General features: G+C 35.1%; 1 protein-coding gene across 8 annotated transcripts in view; it reads left to right on the forward strand.

Annotated features, from left to right (window-relative positions):
• The window catches only part of FER (FER tyrosine kinase), a 448,497-nt gene that overhangs the window by 352,383 nt on the left and 76,529 nt on the right, over nucleotides 1-19,585 (forward strand). The gene's annotated exons all lie outside the window — the stretch shown is intronic.

The raw sequence follows: 19,585 nt of genomic DNA on the forward strand, positions 1-19,585 counted from the left end.
ATTGTTTTTTAGTGCTAAATGTCAGTACAACTATGATCTGTTGCAGAATTCATGTCAGATCCTAAATATGGCTAAATATAAGTAAGCACAAAGAAGTGGAGAACTGATGCAGTTTTTATGCACCAGAAACTGTGCATAATACTGTTTAATGTGGAGCAAGGTTCATTGCTAGAGTGAGCTGTTGTACACTTTATCTAACTGGTTTTGTTACTGAAGTATACTTTTCTCTGAGGGATATCATTGTCCAGGCTTTGCTTTAACACTCTAGTGAGGTTGTATAATGTATAATTAAAGGAAAACAAAGTTACCATCACCTTAACTATACATTTATTTGATCTCAATAGATATTTTTGACTTAATTTCCCCATTCTCACCCCAAATTTTACTCAGTGTTCAGCTTTATTCTGAAACTATAATTATGACCTGTATTTTAAATATGGTTCAACAATTGCATATATTTTAAAATTCATTTCTATGGAGATATTTCTTTTGGAAATTAACTAAAAATAAGACATTATCATTACATTTCTGTTTTACTTTCTATGACTGTAGATTGAATCACATGATAAGAATTGACTTAAAAAGCATTTGATTCTGGATAAAAATTGTACTACCATTAATTTCATTAGTGGTCAACACTGTGTTAAAATTAACCATAAAGGTTTTGCTCTTCATTTGGAGAAAATCTGTAATTTTGGTTGCCGAGGTATTGAGGTGCATCAAGTTCTCTCTGGTAATTACTCCTTTTGTCTCTGATTTCTTTCATACCATTAGACCACCTGTGGGCTTTCAACTGTAATAAATACACATTATTGAAACTTTTTAATTTGTCAGTTACCATGACTATTCTTTAATTTCTGGGACATTGCATTTGAGACGACCATTGTTTCAATCTCTTGCTACTTTTTGTACTGATTATTTTCTTAAAAAATGGGTCACTGTATAAATGCCTATGTCATGAGAATTGAAACTATTCTACATTGTAGATGGCAGTTAGCTTTTTTGAATTCATTTCCCTCTCTAAATCATAATATTATCTGCTGTAATGTTGTTTTTCCCACTTTGCTTTTTAAGAATTTTCATGCCTTCACAAATTTTGGAAGTTAACCCTTTCTTGACCACATATCCTGGCAGGTTGTGCATAGACCTATGCCATTTGCCTGCTGGGAAGGTTTCCCAGTTGAACATCTTGAACAGTGTCAGTGAGAGCGGGTTTGACAAATAGGTTTCAACACTAGCGCCAACTTTTAGTGAATGGTAGTGGCTCTCCCTGTATATGTTGAGAAGAATTCTAGGAACAGCCATAAAGAGTCCAGTGATCAATTAGTCACATCTGCCAGGGTACTCACGAGTATTAACACACACGCCCCAAATTTGTCATCCTTGGCATAGAATATCTTCTTTTTGTCTTTATTCTCATAAATACTTTTCTGACATTTAAAAATGTTTGTTATGACTTTTCCTTACTAGCAACAATATAATGTTTTTCTTTAATCACTTTCATTTAATTCTTCTAAACTATCTGGTTTCTTGTTTCCTTTGTTAATCTTGAGTGCTAGATGAATTTTATGATATCTCCCAACTAGTGGTCCTTTGTTCCTCTTCAGACTCATTAAATGCTCTTTTGGATACATTTTTTTTTTCATTTTAGTACTTCACCAATTCATACTATTGTACTGATAAAATAAATTATTCTTTGTGTTGAGTTTTTTTATAGTAGTGAATTGTGCTGTAGAACCCTCTTCCTATGTGCCAGCCTACGTAGCTCTTTCTTTGGAAATAGTAGTTGCAATAGAATTTTACTTGATGTAGAGTTAAGACATAGATTATGTGTTTTTGCTCCTAAGAAATATGAAAGAAAAAAATATAGGATTTACTACAGTGAACAGTTTTTTCCTCACTGAAAAAATTTTTAATGAATTAAAATAATGTAAAACATGATTGAAAGTTCCCTTTAGTTTTTCAGGTAATGAGGAAAGGTTCTAAGTCTCATTTTTATATGCCAAAACATAACAAAAATAAATGCATGTCTATGAATTACAAAGCCAAGCTTTGTGTCCAGCAAATTCTAGCAAAAATTTTAAATCTGCTTTAAATTTTATATGAATTTACAAATTTTATCCTGTTCACTGACGGGAGGTCACTAGAACTCAGTATATAGTTGAAAATATTTCCAACCGTCTCTTCCCAAAATAGTGTTTTTAACTTTTAAGGACACATATTCTTTCTTTAGCTTTGTTTTATTGTTTTGATATGAGAAGAGCAGTGTTTCATTATAGGAAAACAATTATGACAACTATAAAATGGAAAGAGGTTACTGCATTAAGAAATGACCTGCATTTGGAAGTGTTCTTGTTGTAATTTCCATTTAACTTCCAGAAGAGTTCTCTTGCTACAAGTTTCTAGTGGAAACTATTTCTGTTTACAGCTTGAGGTTTGCTGTATAGTTGGAATTTTGGTTTAGTTTTAATCAACGGCATTTTATTTAAAACTATTCTGTAGGCCAGTGTGAAATTTTCTTTCCTACTTGTGCTTTATGAACTGTTTGAAATACACTGATAAACTTTGTGGTGTGTGTATGTTTACTTACAAAGGTATGTTACTAGATTGTTAGATGTCATCTATAAAGAATACTCTGATTTTGAAGTTAAGGGGAGTCAGGATTGACATACTTGATATTAATGGTAATGGCATTCATTTATGGTTTTATTCTTGATTAATCCTACTGCCAAATTTGTTTTTATTCAGGTTTATTTCTAAAAGTTGGCTTTGTGCCATTGTTCTTTGACATCTACAGAAAGTAAAAGGAGGACACACTTTTTATTGCCATATACTTGAGTGAAAGACCACAATTTATGGGGAGTTTGGGGAACATTTCTTAATTTCGTATGTCATTGTCGATATCAGAAAAGATATATTTTGGAGGGGTTAGGTAGAATATGATTTATTTTTCAAATTTTCAACTCTATACTGATTCTCTTCATGTTTGGTTGCTCTAACACAGTGATTTTTGTTTATCATGGAGTAAGCTAACAACTTTACAAATTAAAGTATATTAGACCACATTTATTTTATTAATCCGTCAGAGTTTTGCTTATCCATTGAAGACGTTGATATTTCCAGTGTTTCACAAATGTGGGCAGTTGACTACTCTGTGCCAGGGGCTACCAAAATGAAGAGTATAGTCACTGCCCTCAGATGGATAGAACAAAAGTTAACAATAATGCAAAGAGATAGTCAATTTTGTGATAAAATCTACAGAATTCTTTGGGAGTAATATCAAGAGAGTCTAATATGACCTGTCAGTATGGGGACGATGATGGGAATAATCAGGGAAACTTTGCAGAGGATACCCTCTGAGTGAGACTTGGTGGATGGGTGTGTCACTGAATAGAAGGAGTAAGAAGATTCCAACTGAAGGAAAATTGAAAGCAAAGTTACAATGCTTTGTAAGAGAGAGCTTGACTTAATTGTGGACATTTCGTTGAACGAATATGAATTTTAATTGAAAAAAGAAAACTAATTTGAACAAAATTTACAAAACCCTAAAAAATGTATAATCTCATGAAAATGTATATGAGACCAATATTTTTCTTTCTTTTTTTTTTTTTTTTTCTTTTTTTTGAGACGGAGTCTCACTCTGTCGCCCAGGCTGGAGTGCAAGTGGCGCCATCTCGGCTCACTGCAAGCTCTGCCTCCCAGGTTCACGCCATTCTCCTACCTCAGCCTCATGAGTAGCTGGGACTACAGGTGCCCGCCACCACGCCTGGCTAATTTTTTTGTGTTTTTAGTAGAGACAGGGTTTCACCATGTTAGCCAGGATGGTCTCAATCTCCTGACCTCGTGATCTGCCTGCCTTGGCCTCCCAAAGTGCTGGGATTACAAGCATGAGCCACCGTGCCCGGCCAAGACTAATATTATTTTTAAGCTTCATTGGGAAAACTAATTTAGGAAGGCTAAGATTGCCAGGAAGGGAGTAATATTATATTTCATTTATATATTCTAGAAGAGATTGCCTTGTCCAGTGATTTCTAATAAGGATTACCTATGTGTACTTTTTTAGTTAAATGTAAGATACTGCTTCCAGCTTATATTTGTGTGTGTGTGTGTGTGTGTGTGTGTGTGTGTGTGTGTGTGTGTGTGTTTGAGACTTCATATTTTATTAAGTAAAAGATTTTGTATGCTTCTGACCATTTACATTTTTCCCGATGATCTTTGAGGATTTTTTTCTCTATTTTTGTACTGAAAATGATTACCTAGTGTCTGAGCTTTTCCTAAACTGTGAATATACTGAAAAAGTATTTTGTCCTTGATGCACCTTCAAATCATTTAAATGGTAAAATAAAGACAAAATAAATAAAAATAAAATAAAATGTTTTCTGTGACGTTTTGAACCCTTCATTTCTGTCACTTGTGATCTACCATATACTCAATTGAAGGCACTGTAAGACCACTTTAAGTAACTGAGACCCAGAGAGATTAAAGGAAGGTCACCTAAACAATTAGTGGCTGGGCCACTGCTAGGTCCTAAATGTGCTGACTCCATTCTGACACATTTCCTGTAATTCCAGTGCCAGTGTTTTGCTCTGTCTCATTCAAGTATTAGTAACCCTAACAGCTGGCATTTATTAAGGGCTCACTGAGTACTAGACACAGTTCTAAGTGCTTTAGATGCAATGTCTGAGAATGTCAGCTTCCTGAGATCAGTGATTTTTATTCATATCGTTCACTAATGGATTCCAAAAGCCTGGAACAGTGCCTAGCAATTGAAGCTAAATGAATGAACCTTCAAAACAATAGCGGTACTATTGTTTAAGCCCGTTTTACACATGAGGAAACTCACAGTTAGGGAGTTTGAGTATCGTGCCCAAGATCATATTAAAAACAAGTAGTAGTTTAAGGATGTGAATCTCAGCACTCTGGTTCTAAGCCCACACACTGAATCTACTCTACTGCCTTGTACAACAGAGGTATCTTCTGATTACCTAGGAAAGTCAAGGCAGAAGGCCGAATGGTATTTGATGTGATGGCTAAGCTTATATTTAACATCTGCACTCTGTAATGATCATGAGCAAAAAACAGAAGAGGGTTCTGAAGGCTGTGAAACATAATTTTAGAAAGACAAACCAAGATGTTTTTATCATTTAATGAACAGTTGCTGAAATGCAGGAACATTTTGTTATTGCTTCTCTATTTAATAAGAGCTTGAATTTTTTTTTTCATTTTTATATACTGTTGTTTAGAATGCCCCCTTATGCTTTATCTGTTAATTAAACACACAGGATTAACATAGAGATGTGATAATCTCAGTTAGTTGACTAAGCATTTATGACTAATTTTTTTGTTCTAACATTTGATTTACAATTTTGAATATATTAAGCTGTATTTTTATTTTTAGCTTTGAAACCAATTTTGCTACAATACAGAGAGGACTGCTCAATAATTTTAAATGTATTAAGAATATACAGTCCTTCTTTAACCCTTTTTTCCTGTTACAAATTGGTATTTGTATATGCAGTGCAATTACCATACAAAGATAATGTAAGTGAACACCTTTATAAAAATTTTTTATCCTACTGCTTTATTCAGGGTAAAAATTTCCCACCACTAGTTTCACTCATTTTAATTAAGGACTTTTCCCTAAAGACACATGTATAATATGTTTCCAGGAATGAAAAAAGAGACCTTCCTTTATGTTAGCCAATTAACATATTGGCTTGGGTTAATGTACCAGCATATCTAGCTGCTACTTTAGAAAACAAAAATGAGAGATTTGGAGTAAAGGATCAGAGGACAGTAGTTAACTATTTATGGTAACTGGTAGGAAAGATGCAGCATATGCAGAGACTGTTGAGGACTTAAGGGCAATCCATTGAGCACACTGAAAGTCCTTGAGAGTGAGAGGAGAAGGAATGAAGGGAATAGTACATTAAGGCTATTTCATGGTTTAGTTAGGGCTAGCCATGTCCTGTGTTACACAGATATGATAGAAGAGAAAATTGGCTGATGTCTCATATTCTTCCTCATTTCTGACTTTTTTCCAGTCAATTACAATAAGTACATTTTGGATTCAGAATGTCAAAAAAGTGATCTTTTACATTAAACCATTACAAATGGTTACAGTTACCATTTTTCTTTTAGGGAATATTTGATTACAAGGAACAGAAACTAAGCCATAGGAGTTTTTCTTTTAACTTTTATTTTAGGCTCAGGGGGTACATGTGAAGGTTTGTTATACAGGTAAACTCATCTCACGGGGGGTTATTGTACAGATTGTTTCATTATCCACGTATTAGGCCTAGTACCCAGTAGTTTCTTTTGCTGCTCCTCTCCCTCCCTCCACCCTCTACCCTCAAGTAGACCCCAGTGTCTGTTGTTCCATTCTTAGTAAGTTCTCATCATTTAGCTCACACTTATAAGTGAGAATATGCAATATTTGGTTGTTCCTGTGTTAGTTTCCTTTATCATAAGGAAAGTTATGGGGTTATCTCACAGAACTCAAGGACAGAAAGTTCAGCGAGGCTTTGGAGTTCTTGAAACTAGTAACCGGGAAGCAGTCAGGGACCAAGGCAGCATCTCTTTTTGTCTTTCCCTGTGTGTTCATTTGGAGTTTCATTAATGCTTTTTAATGTGTTGCTGCTCATTTTCCCTTGAGCAGCTCATTTAGCCTTGAAGACCACATTCCTACGCTCCTCTTGCAAAGGGCCCTCAAATGACATTTAGGCTAATATAACCTGCCAGGCCCAGCATCTGCAGGTAATTAATTAGTCTTTGAGCTCAAATTTCAAATTATGGACACAAATAATTGGCCCAGCTTCTATTAAATGTCTATGCCAATTTTAATAACATGGCTAGACAGAAAAGAGTGTGCAGGGTCACTGTTACCTAGAGCTAGAGGAGCCAATCTCTTGTGTGCAAGGGGATAGTTCTCAGATGATGGGGCATGTACTAAAAGGCTTCAAAAGATGGCTATCATACACTCACGGAGAGCTCACTGTTTGCCAAGTACATTCATATGCTCATTTAACCTTATATTTCTATGAGATTGGTACTATTTAATCTACATTTCATAATGGAATAGATTGAGCCACAAAAGAGTAAGTAACTTTTCTAATGTCACACAGCTAGTAAGAGGAAGATTCAGGCCTATTCTGAGCTGATGATAAAACCTGTGAAGTAAAGCAAAAGAATTAAACTATGTATTAGATATATTTATCATTTTCTTCCCTTTTGTGAAGATGATCAGTCATATGGATGTCCCTCTTATGAAGCAAACTTAAAACTAATAAATGCTGATTTAGAGAAAGCCTTGTTGTAGGGAGAAGAGAATCTTTTATAGGTCCTATCTCTGTATTTTCCTGGGATGATTCATTCCCTCACATTTCATGTCATAGGGACTGCCAGTTGGTCCATTCAGTCTCCTTAAATCCTATCTCATACCAAGTCCATCCAACAGGCAGGAGATCAATCTCAGTACAGTGGAATTGGGTTCATGATTACCTCCAAAACTTGGTTGACCATTGGTTCAACCATTGATTTGAGAATTCATGTTCTCAAGTCAAACCTGATTTATGATAAAGTAACTCACTTTTTCTAGTTAGTCTTGATCAAATTCTGGGGAATTCATCAGAACATAGATGATGCAGAAACAAGTTTGACCTTCTGGCTTGCAAATTATCTCCTACTTTCTGGTCTCCAAGGCAGGATTGGAGCAATCAACATACAGAACTAGAGAACTCTAGCTGGACATTGACTCTCAATTTTAAAAATTACTGGGTTCTTTGCCCAATTATTGTTTTAAAATATTGTTCATCATTTTATTAAATACAAAAGCACTACAAGAAATCCTTTTCAGTCCCAGGCTTCTCTTTTAAAGTGTTCTGTGCCAGTCTGGACTGTTTCCATCCACATTGCCCACTCTGATATCTATTAAGTGTCAGCATTTGCAGAGCAGTTAGCAGCTTCAGCATAGTGGCTAAGACCACCGATTTGAAACTGGAATGCTCTGTCCATGAATCCTAGGTTTTCAACAAATTAGCTGTGTGATTTTAGACCTCCCCTCCTCCCCACCTGGGAATTCCCTGTAACCCATAACCTGTTTTATTTTTTGTGATAGTCCTTACTATCACCTGTTTATTTTATTTATATAAACATACACATGTATGTGCATATATTCACATGTATATATGCTTATGCATGTATTTATATAGACACATATATAAAATAACTGGTTTCCTTTTTATTGCTTATCTCCCCCAACTAGACTGTAAGTTCCATGAGGACATCATTGACTTTATTTTGTCCATTACTTAGTACTCAATACGAGCTTCTAGTCATTGCTCATCAAAAATTTGTTGAATGAGTGAATGAAGTTACTTACTATGCTTCATTTCTTCCAGTATAAAATCAGGATGATAATATTCACTCCAGTACACTGATTCAGGTTAGAGAAGGCAAGGCTACTTAAGTAGCAAAGGAGTATCTGAAGGCTTTCCACTCCCCACAGCATCTCAGGGGGACCACAACTTAAGAAGAAACCACACACGCCCATACCATTTTAAGATTAGATTAAGTTGTCTGTTTAGCTGAAGATACAGAAATGTTCCAGAAAAAGATAGCCACATAAAGCAAGAGCAAATGCAGGATATTTCAGTTCACTTTACCATGGTCCCCAGAGTTTCTAATAGTGACACTATCTAAAAAGGGTAGGGCCTTGTTGAATCTGAGATGCTCATTTTCTTGCTAATTATACTCCCATTCAGGGTGTACTTATACATCTATGTAGGTTTGTTGAATGTAAAGTTTTAAACATAGGGCTGTACTGGTTTTTGTGCCAAATCCGGTGTTAACAACGTTGAATCCTTACTCTGGGAAAAATGCAAAGTTAAAGGCGGGCTGTCTCTAGGCAGTGTATCTCTGACTCCACCCGTATCTCCATAGTCTGCTACTTCACTTTCATTACCCCTTTAGCTAAGTGTTACCAATACTGAGTATGTTTTGGCCAAGCATTCTTCAAGATTCTCTGGCTACAGTGATGAATGAAACAAAGCTCTATCCTTAGGGAACTTTAGTAATTGGGGAAAGTGGATAATAAACATATTTTTAAAAAATAATAAACAATGAAATATTAAATAGTCCATGTGTTAAAAAGTGATATAGAGGATAATAGGACAAAAGAGAAAGGGATGGTGGAGATGGGCACCATTTTATATAGGGTGTTAAGAGAAGACCCAAAGGAGATAAAAGAGTGAGCCATGTGAATATCAGTGAGAAGAGCCTTCCTGGCAATGAGCATTGGAACTGCAAAATAGAACAGAGACAGGGGCATGCTAGGTGTGTCAAAGTAAGCCAGCAAGGTCAGAAAATTAGGTGAGTTGTTACATGGCCGGATCATAAAGTTCTTGTAAGCCATTGAAAGGGCTGTGGCTTTTAGTCCGCATGAGGTGGGGGTAATTGATGGCAATTTGATCTGTTCCAGGTTTATGAAGAATCAGTGGAATTCTTTTTTATATATTTTTTAATTTTATTATTATTATACTTTAAGTTTTAGGGTACAGGTGCACAATGTGCAGGTTTGTTACATATGTATACATGTGCCATGTTTGTGTGCTGCACCCATTAACTCGTCATTTAACATTAGGTATATCTCCTAATGCTATTTTGTAATTCTAACAATTTTAACGTATTACTACATCAAACTGTAATGAGCCAAATGAAAGAAAAACATAACTCATAGCTTCTTTTCTACTGGGACGCTACTATATGCTGACTACTGTGCTACTGGTAATACAATCATGAGCAAGATGGACAGAGTACCATTCCTCCTGGCATTGTTTTATCACACTATGTAATTCTTGTAATGGAAGAAAAATGAAGACCTTGAAATTAATGGCACTCAGAGTCTTAGCTACAGTTTTTTATATTTAAATTGGACATATGTTTCCCAAATAAGTTCTAGATCTTTAGAAGTATACTTTGTTAATAGTATCCTAGTTCATAGACCCATTGATTTTGAGAGATAAGTAAAATTAAATATGTGTATAATTTATAGAAGATTATATTTTCCATCTGGGGTCTCTGGTTTTATGACTTGTAAATGAACACAGGTAATTATTATTTACCTAAGTGAATAACCCTGTTGTTGCTAGTTAATAAAAACAACAGATCACGGCTAATTTTTGGAGAATCAATGTTATCTATAGAACTAAGGTGACATGAAAGAGAAGATATCATTTATTTGCTATTATGTTTGGTATAAAAAAAGGCCATTCCCTTCTAAAGAAAGATTATGTACTCTAAAGCAAAATGAACTCTATTGTATAGGTTGGTGCAAAAGTAATTGCAGTTTTTGCCATTGGAAATAATGGCAAAAATCACAATTGCTTTTGCATCAACCTTATAATAAAAAATTCTGCTTCATTAGTTCATTCTCACACTGCTATAAAGAACTTCCTGAGACTGGGTAATTTATGAAGGAGAGAGGTTTAATTGACTCACAGTTCCACAGGCTTAATAGGAAGCATGACTGGGAGGTCTCAGGAAACTTAAAATCACGGCAGAAGGCGAAGAGGGAGTAAGCACTTTCTTCACATAGCAGCAGGAGAGAGAGAGACTTTTAAACCATCAAATCTCATAAGAACTCACTATCATGAGAACAGCATGGGGAAAACTGCCCCCATGATCCAATCACCTCCCACCAGGTCCTCCCCCAACATTGGAAATTATGTAATTCAACATGAGATTAGGTTGGGGAAACATAGCGACACCATAAGAAATTCTTGTATAAAATAACTTAGAATGGTTACTGTTTGTGGTCTGGTGTGCCTATTTTTACTTCTTATGGACAGATATTTTTATTATAGAACAAAAACACCTGCTTATTGTGCTCTTAAATTAACCTTTTAATGCTGAACTTCTTTTATTACACAGTTTTATTTGCTTTTTTGTGGGGAAAGAAGTAATGCAAATTTAAAAGAGGGTTATAATGATAACCTACCTCACAGTCACTGTTTGTTTGTTTTTTTTAGGTTAAATTAAAATAAGACATAGATAAGTTTTGAGAAAACTAAATGGCAGTTCAAATTATAGTAGTATTAAATTATTATCCAGTTGTAGATGAAGAGGGAGTTAGATACCAAGGTATATTAGAAAATGAAAAGAAAACAAAGATAGCTGAAGGAATAAATGGGTTGAAGAAGGTGCAAGTTAAAAAAGGTTTGAATGGGATAAATGTAGATGGTGATCATTATTCTAATTAAGAATGCAGCCTCTCTATGTATCCACTGCAAAGGGACCCTGTGTCAACTATAATGTAGCTGAAGTAAAACTTACTATTGGCATCCAGTGCTGGTCATCTCAGTGGGCCTTCCCTGGTGTGGGCCACTGCTTCAAAGCAGGTTCTGAGAGAGATCACTATGCCCAGAGGTTTTGGCTGCAGCTCTCTCACTCTCTCTTTCTTTTTCATATTTCCATCTTTAACATTTTATTTACTTGGAAGAAAAATACTGCAACATTAAGAAAGTTTTAGCTGGTGTGTTTCGGCCTTAGTTTTCTTGTCTTTATGAGGAGAGAGGGGAATTAGCTTTTTTCCCATTATCTTTATTAAATCACTGTTTTAGAGTTTAGTTGAACCCATATTTTGAAACATTTGAAAACAGCTTAAAAATGAATGTCTAATGCAGAAGGGTCACTGCAGTTTCCAGCAGTGCATCTTATAACTTCCTATTCTTGATGCTGTTAGTCTGCATCCTACTGAAGAAGAGTAGACAGACAGCTTTCTGATCTGATATATCAAATATACAGCCTCTTCTCAGTAGTATGAAACCTTTGACGTTTTCATAGATATCCATGTCCTCTTGAATCATCTGTCTTTCCTAATCCATCTACCTGTCCAGCTGTCTTTTCCAATGCAAGAAAAAGTGGCTATGATCTAAAATCCTCTAGGTTTTGAGAAAAGATAAGAATAGGCTTCCATCACTGCTGAAACTAGAACCAACCTGATGATGTCAGAATAATACAGAGTTCATCTTCCACAATTGCTCAGTTAATAGTAACAGGTTAATAATATGAGGAGGGCTTGTTAAGTCTTTGCTGAAGTGAAAACTGGGTTTTTCCTGCCTGATCTTGATCTATCCTAGGAACTTCTGCTTACATATCTATAACTTGAGGACATCAGGAGTCCCACATTAAGCAGCGGGAAAAGATACAGAAAAGGTGTAGACTATATATACCTACTCAAATATATTTCTTTTTCTAATTTTTTAAACAGTAAGAAGCAAAGGAAACAGGATATTTCAGGAATTATTTTATATTACCGAATGAAAATGTCTGAGAACCACTACTTTTAAGCAGTATCTGTGGAAGGAAAGACATTCTCTTTTCACTTCTTGGGGCAACAGAAATTTACTTAAATTTTTCATAGGAAACTCTTCAAGCTACTGAGTTCTTCTGAAGTTGTTTAAATATTGTTGCTTTATGTGTCCATGCATGCACAGCGCAAGCCGGGAACCTCTTGAAGGGTGGAACTATATTCATGTTGAGGTATTATCCCCCTTGCCTAGCACTATGCCTGGCGCATAGTATGGCTGAGTAATTCATGGACAAAAGAATTAAAGGTAGGTTAAGTGTTAAGAAATCTTAACTTTTTGCAGCACAAAGTATGTTTTACCTTTATAAATGCTTACTCATTGATAATGATATTTAGTGGAAAAAGTAAATTTCCCTAATTTGCTCCAAAGAGCATATACTGAAAACATTATCTAATGTTAAATCGTTTAATATGTAAGAGAAAAGCCATGGGAAATAGGCAACAGATGAAACAAGATTAAAAAAATAGAAAAATATATATAATCAAGGCCTTAAGAATGGCTTTTCTAAGCTATTGCCCTTAGGTTTTCTAAGTAAATGTGATAGTGATGATTGGTGCTAAAGTGACATTCTTAGAATTGAAAGTCTGTGTGTCCACTCAGTGAACTGTATATTGGAAGTGATGGGTACTTACTTCCCCACTCACTGTACTAATCCCTCACTCTAATGTAAAAGGACTTGATTAATTTCATTTATAAGCCATGTCTTTTGTAACTACTCTATAGGCAAATGGTGATTGTAGCATACCCAGGACTAAATTTAATATGAGTAATTTATTTCCCAGTAGCTATCAATTATTAATTTTTCATTTATCACTTTTGAATTGTGAAACCCTGCAGAAGTTTGAGTAGAAAGAAGTAAACTTTATTAAAATAATAATATTTAATAAAGATATTAAAGTCAATGGTGCTGTTCTTTTCATTTTTATATGCTAATATCAAGACCTCATTGCTTATGAAGCTATCTATAATCATGCAGGGTTTTAACTTGGAACTTTTGAGGATAATAAATGGATGAGAAAAAAAATGATTGAACCCTTGCTCTGTAACTTTTTCTTCAGGGCCAAATACTGTACTGAATATTTTAGGCTTTCTAGGTCATATGGTTTCCATCACAACTACTCAACTCTGCCATTCTGAAAGAAGTTACAGAAAATATGTAAAAGGAACATGTCTTCGTTTCAATAAAATTTTATTTACCAAAAAAATAAAGCAGACTGGATTTGGATCATGGGCCATGTTTTTACAGACCCATACTCTAAAATGAGAACAAAAGCATCCCTCTTCTCAGCATATCTATCTTAATTTTCCTTTGAGACTGTGATTCAAATCATTTCCACTCCCCCTCTCATCAGCTTCCCCTCATTCTCTCTGTCCCTATTGTTTGTATTATATCCTGTTATCTTCTAAAATGAAGGTCTTGTTTTACCAACTACTTTTGTTAGCCATTTGAGTTTATAGATTGCCTTCTTCCTTCTTTCCCTCCTTTCTTCCCTCCATTCTACCATCCTTCCCTCCTCCACATTGGTTCTTAATGGAGAAGCCAGTAGATATTTTGTTGCTAATAATGAATTTATTTTAATTCTTGACTGTTCTCATAGGAGATATTATAAAAGTAATTATTTTATTTAAATTTCTCAGGCCCTAACATAGTAGTCATTAAATGCTTGTTGCTAATGAAGAGTTTAACATTTTTATCATGAAAATTTGTAAACGTGTAAGACCAGAGAGACCTGTTAGGCAAAAGATGAGAAAGGCCTAAACTATAGTAGTGATAGGAAAAAGATATAAAATTAAAGACTATTTAGGAAGTAGAATCGACATGATTTGTTGATAGGTTGGCGATAGTGGGTGAAGGTGACTCCTAGGTTTCTCAGATCCAAATTGAAACCAGGTATTTTCCAAGTAATACTGCCATACCTATTCACCAGCCTAGGCAGTTCAAAGTGGAAAAGGATTTGCATGGACATAGCAAAGTAAGTGGTATCTTATCTTAACTAATTATCTCTACACCTAGGAGATTTTTTATGTACGTTTATAATAATTGTTATCTTATCCTCAAGTTATTCAACCTAGAATTATGTAAATAGTTCAAGTTATTTTTAGACATCTCTATAAGTAAGTTTCCTGCTAGTAAGTTTCCAGACAGATTTTGTGCAGTTTTTGTTTGTTTGTTTGTTTGTTTGTTTGTTTGTTTGGCACGACTCCTCTGTTCTTTCAGAAAAATCAGAATTTTCAGCTTCCAATTGTTTTGTGGTTTGTGGTATTTTTATTCATAAACTTGGTAGTTAGATGCTTTCTGTTTATAATTCAAAATTATAAAAATATCACTTACACAAATACTACTGTAAACTCTTTCCTTTTCTTCTTACCCCTCTCCTCCTTTTCTCAAGCCTTGGTCTACTCTGTGGTAGGCGTAGTGTTAGTTCTAACAGAGAATTCTATAATAAATAAAAATTTCTTTTCCATCAGGAGGTTTTTCATATAAAAGAAGATGTAAGACATACACATTCAACCAGAATATATAATAACATGAAATGATGAGATACCAAAGAAATTAAAGTGGCTTGAATTGGGGAAATATTTCTTTCAACAGATTGGCTACATGAACTCAAAGGGAGTGTGCTGGGGGCCTTTTCTGAGTTACAGTCTCTGTGCTCCCTTGGCCACCTCGCTCTAATGGTAGCAGTGTCCTGAAGAGGTCTCCATGCTTCCAAAAATCTGTAACCTATACTGGGAGATGGAAACCTGTGAAATGATGTTTGCCAGTTTTCTTTACTGATAGATGTTGAAAAGCAGTGTAGTAGTACTGACTCTAGACTTCAGTTATAAAAGAATTATTTTATCTATAGTCTTTGTTTAAAACTTGTTTCTGTTGCTTCATAGATTTTCTCTTTTCCCTTTTTATGGAGAATGCTCTGTCAGATTATCCCCCCACCCCACCAAAAAAAAAAAAACGAAAAAAAAACCAGTGTCAATGTATTGCTTCATTTCTGTTTGAAAGTATATTTTGACAATGTGTATGTCATCTAAAATGTTAAGGAATCAATGATTCTTTCAGTTCTAAAGCCCACCTGGTGAATTAAACCAAATCTGCATCAAGTTATTCATTTAAAATGTTGCTATTTTGCGTTATTCTGTTTACATGTTGCTTGTGCTGATGTCATTGATTATAGGCTGCCACCATATTTAGAGATAATTGTTACTGATGCAGCCTGTCTTCCTACACATAAAACATTTGCATTGCATTTTGCCTTCAGGATGTCACTCTTTGTAAGTAAAGACAAACATAGTTTGAAGACAAATGGCATTTTTAAACATAATGTTATTTTCCACTTTTTGTATGAATGAAAATTATCAGCAATTCAGAGTAAGGACTAAAGTGAAATGAATAATAAATACGTATTTTTGTGATTATGCTTTTTAAAAAGGCCAAAGAACAGAATATGAATAGAATTTTTAAGTTTATGATTTTGCTATTTTCTGTCATATGTGTCAGAACTTTTGGAAGAGAACCTTTCGTGAGACAATTTGTCCAGGATTTTAGCTTTCCATTTCATCTTTCATATGAGATTTTACCTTTATTTTAAGGGACTTTGTTGGCACTACTTATTCTTTATCAGATATAATATGTTAACTCCATTATACTTACAATGTTACAATTCAGGAAGGTTCTTTTTCCTTCAGAAATACATTCTAGAATGGCAAACCAGAAAGATTTAATTACCTTTACCATTAAATGTTTAGTCTACTTAAGTCTATTTCTCTGTACATTGGATGAAATCATTGTGTAAGATTCTGTGGGTCAGAAGAAATAGTGACTACAAAACAATAATTCATGTGTTGGTAATTCTCTATACCCTATAATTCCACTATTTCATGTGAAACAGGGAAATATCAAGGTCTTATAAACCATAAGGACATTGTCGTGTACTTCTATCATTTTGTGATAAACTCATATCATTCTTATGTAAAATAAGGCTTCTGGAAATAAGATTTGTATGCCTAAATTTTTATAATAATTTGCTGTATATTATTTTGATCTGTTCCCTGGATAGTGAAAGTCATTGGTAGCTTGATGGGGATGGCATTGAATCTATAAATTACCTTGGGCAGTATGGCCATTTTCATGATATTGATTCTTCCTATCCATGAGCATGGAATGTTCTTCCATTTGTTTGTATCCTCTTTTATTTCCTTGAGCAGTGGTTTGTAGTTCTCCTTGAAGAGGTCCTTCACATCCCTTGTAAGTTGGATTCCTAGGTATTTTATTCTCTTTGAAGCAATTGTGAATGAGAGTTCACTCATGATTTGGCTCTCTGTTTGTCTGTTATTGGTGTATAAGAATGCTTGTGATTTTTGCACATTGATTTTGTATCCTGAGACTTTGCTGAAGTTGCCTATCAGCTTAAGGAGATTTTGGGCTGAGACGATGGGGTTTTCTAGATATACAGTCATGTCATCTGCAAATAGGGACAATTTGACTTCCTGTTTTCCTAATTGAATGCCCTTTATTTCCTTCTCCTGCCTGATTGCCCTGGCCAGAACTTCCAACACTATGTTGAATAGGAGTGGTGAGAGAGGGCATCCCTGTCTTGTGCCAGTTTTCAAAGGGAATGCTTCCAGTTTTTGCCCATTCAGTATGATATTGGCTGTGGGTTTGTCATAGATAGCTCTTATTTTGAGATACGTCCCATCAGTACCTAATTTATTGAGAGTTTTTAGCATGAAGGGTTGTTGAATTTTGTCAAAGGCCTTTTCTTCATCTATTGAGATAATGATATGGTTTTTGTCGTTGGTTCTGTTTATATGCTGGATTATGTTTATTGATTTTCATATGTTGAACCAGCCTTGCATCCCAGGGATGAAGCCCACTTGATCATGGTGGATACGCTTTTTGATGTGCTGCTGGATTCGGCTTGCCAGTATTTTATTGAGGATTTTTGCATCAATGTTCATAATGCATATTGGTCTAAAATTCTCTTTTTTTTGTTGTGTCTCTGCCAGGCTTTGGTATCAGGATGATGCTGGCCTCATAAAATGAGTTAAGGAGGATTCCCTCTTTTTCTATTGATTGGAATAGTTTCAGAAGGAATGGTACCAGTTCCTCCTTGTACCTCTGGTAGAACTCGGCTGTGAATCCATCTGGTCCTGGACTTTTTTTGGTTGGTAGGCTATTAATTATTGCCTCAATTTCAGAGCCTGTTATTGGTCTATTCAGGGATTCAATTTCTTCCTTGTTTAGTCTTGGGAGGGTGTATGTGTCCATGAATTGATCTATTTCTTGTAGATTTTCTAGTTTATTTGCATAGAGGTGTTTATAGTATTCTCTGATGGTAGTTTGTATTTCTGTGGGATTGGTGGTGATATCCCCTTTATCATTTTTTATTGCATCTATTTGATTCTTCTCTCTTTTCTTTATTAGTCTTGCTAGTGGTCTATCAATTTTGTTGATCTTTAAAAAAAAAAAAAACCAGCTGCTGGATTCATTGATTTTTTCGAAGGGTTTTTTGTGTCTCTATCTCCTTCAGTTCTGCTCTGATCTTAGTTATTTCTTGCCTTCTGCTAGCTTTTGAATGTGTTTGCTCTTGTTTCTCTAGTTCTTTTAATTGTGATGTTAGGGTGTCAATTTTAGATCTTTCCTGCTTTCTCTTGTGGGCATTTAGTGCTAGAAATTTCCCTCTACACACTGCTTTGAATGTGTCTCAGAGATTCTGGTATGTTGTGTGTTTCTTCTCGTTGGTTTCAAAGAACATCTTTATTTCTGCCTTCATTTTGTTATGTACCCAGTAGTCATTCAGGAGCAGGTTGTTCAGTTTCCACGTAGTTGAGTGGTTTTGAGTGAGTTTCTTAATCCTGAGTTCTAGTTTGATTGCACTGTGGTCAGAGACAGTTTGTTGTAATTTCTGTTCTTTTACATTTGCTGAGGAGTGCTTTACTTCCAACTATGTGGTCAATTTTGGAATAAGTGCAGTGTGGTGCTAAAAAGAATGTATATTCTGTTGATTTGGGGTGGAGAGTTCTGTAGATGTCTGTTAGGTCTTCTTGGTGCAGAGCTGAGTTCAATTCCTGGATATCCTTCTTAACTTTCTGTCTCGTTGATCTGTCTGATGTTGACAGAGGGGTGTTAAAGTCTCCTATTATTATTGTGTGGGAGTCTAAGTTTCTTTGTAGGTCTCTAAGGACTTGCTTTATGAATCTGGGTGCTCCTGTATTGGGTGCATAGTGTTTGTATTAATTTACATTCCTACAGATAGTGTACCAAGAGTTCCTTTTTCTCCACATCTTCACCAGCATTTGTGATTGTGCATGTCTTTTAGATAGAAATCATTTTAACTGGGGTGAGATGATATCTCATTTTAGCTTTGATTTGCATTTCTCTGATGGTCAGTGATGTTGAGCACCTTTTCCTATGCCTATTTGCCGTTTTTATGTCTTCTTTTGAGAAATGCCTATTCAGATCTTTGCCTGTTTTTAAAGTGGATCATTAGATTTTTCTTTCCTATAGAGTTGTCTGAGCTCCTTCTGTATTCTAGTTATTAACCCCTTCTCAGAAGGGTAGTTAGTAAGTATTTTCTTCTGTATTATCTCTTCACTTTATTTTCTTTGCTGTGCAGAAGCTTTTTAACTTCATTTGATCACGTTTGTCCATGTTTGCTTTGGTTGCCTATGCTTGTGAGATATTACTGAAGAATCAGCCCAATGTCCTGGAGAGTTTCCCCAATGTTTTCTTTTAGCGGTTTCACAGACTGAAGTCTTAGATTTAAGTCTTTAATCGGCTTTGATTTTATTTTTGTATATGGCAAGAGATATGGGTTTAGTTTCGTTCTTCTGCACATGGATCTCCAGTTTTCTCAACACCATTTGTTGAAGAGACTGTCCTTTCCCTAATGTATGCTCTCTCTGTCAAAAGTGTGTTCACTGTAGATGTATGGATTTGTTTCTTTGTTCTCTGTTTTGTTAACAATGGTCTTTGTGTCTATTTTTAATGCCAGTACCATTCTGTTTTGGGTACTATAGCTCTGTAGTATATTTTACGGTCAGGTAATGTGTTTCCTCCAATTCTGTTGTTTTTGCTCAGGAAAGCATTGACTATTCTGGGTCTTTTGTGGTTCCATCTAAATTTTACCTTTGTTTTTTTCTATTTCTGTGAAGAATGCCGTTGGTATTTAGATAGGAATTGCAATTAGTTTGTTGATTGCTTTGGGTTGTGTGGAGTT

The sequence above is a fragment of the Gorilla gorilla genome, chromosome 4 (genome assembly GCF_029281585.2).
Source record: "Gorilla gorilla gorilla isolate KB3781 chromosome 4, NHGRI_mGorGor1-v2.1_pri, whole genome shotgun sequence".
In the NCBI taxonomy this organism is placed as follows: domain Eukaryota; kingdom Metazoa; phylum Chordata; class Mammalia; order Primates; family Hominidae; genus Gorilla; species Gorilla gorilla.